This window comes from Varroa jacobsoni, unplaced genomic scaffold, assembly GCF_002532875.2.
Source record: "Varroa jacobsoni isolate VJ856 unplaced genomic scaffold, vjacob_1.0 scaffold_1010, whole genome shotgun sequence".
Taxonomy (NCBI): Eukaryota; Metazoa; Arthropoda; class Arachnida; order Mesostigmata; family Varroidae; genus Varroa; species Varroa jacobsoni.
This window is the reverse complement of record NW_019213912.1, coordinates 1-1,016: the sequence shown is the minus strand read 5'-3', so window position 1 is coordinate 1,016 and position 1,016 is coordinate 1. Positions and strand designations below refer to the sequence as shown.

Below are 1,016 nucleotides of genomic sequence, written 5' to 3'. Positions count from 1 at the left end.
AATTACGTCAGCAGGTCTACCATTGCGTTTTTGAATGGACTTTACCACCATCGATATAAATATTAATTACCATCGAATTGCATTTAACATGATACTTGTTGTAAGTGAATATCTGTAGCACATATACTCAAATGCGCTGTACTAGTACCTGGAAAAATGGTAACATAATATTTATTAAGCTTTTATCAGTGCTATACTCTGAAAGCACTCGCCTTATTGTCGTTTCAAAAATGGAAAGCTTGGAAAGTTTAATATATATATATATATATAGACGACTTATTAAACTTAATTGGCGTGACGGAATGATCTCGGGAGAGCCCAGCAATACTCCTATGAGAAGAAGTCATCTGTGATAGCATTGTGGTAGCTTACAACAAGTTTATATACAGGGCGCGACGTTTAGGTGCTGATTTTTCTCAGAAGTTCTTTCTGTGATTTTATCTGGACAAGAACAGATAATCCAGCGATTTTTTTTCATGTGCTAGAAATGCCCGCTACAGCCCGTCAGAGCGTGTCCGAATTTGAATGTTCCACCCTGTACGAAGGGAGTAAAGTTCCCTTTTCCAATCATTTTGAAGTCGGTCTTGGCTATTCGCTCAAATGTCTAGTCATGACTTCTACGGAAGTTTCCCAATGCTCCATAGGATATCACTTGTCAGCTATTGGTAACAGGAAGCGATTTTTTTTCTCTACCTAATCATACCTGTTTTCCGTTATTTTGGACCTTCTATCGGCGGTTTGACTAAATTGCTAAGTCAGCTAATCGTAGGCTAAGAGATACAAGTGTTTAGCACGTTCCCTTGCGGAGTTTGGATTCTAGACACAGAATTGGAAGGCTACACGGGTGCAATACGGTGGTACACACTTCATGAAGGGCTAGAGCATCTGTAAGGTATACAAGACGACACAGGAAGACATTCAATATACATAGTCGGGACACGTATATACGTGGCCACCTCAGCCACATTTGAGATTATTCTATTGAGAATATGTGGGTTTTGGAAGATGCAATGCAG

At 39.6% G+C, this 1,016-nt stretch overlaps 1 protein-coding gene across 4 annotated transcripts in view; it reads right to left on the bottom strand.

The window, feature by feature from the left end:
• LOC111265792 (uncharacterized) overlaps positions 1 to 885 on the bottom strand; it is a gene marked incomplete at its 5' end in the record, with an annotated part of 3,283 nt that extends 2,398 nt beyond the window's left edge. For all 4 annotated transcript variants that reach the window (XM_022842713.2, XM_022842715.2, XM_022842714.2 and 1 more), the window contains 1 exon segment: positions 704 to 885.
• Between the last annotated feature and the right edge of the window lie 131 nt (positions 886 to 1,016).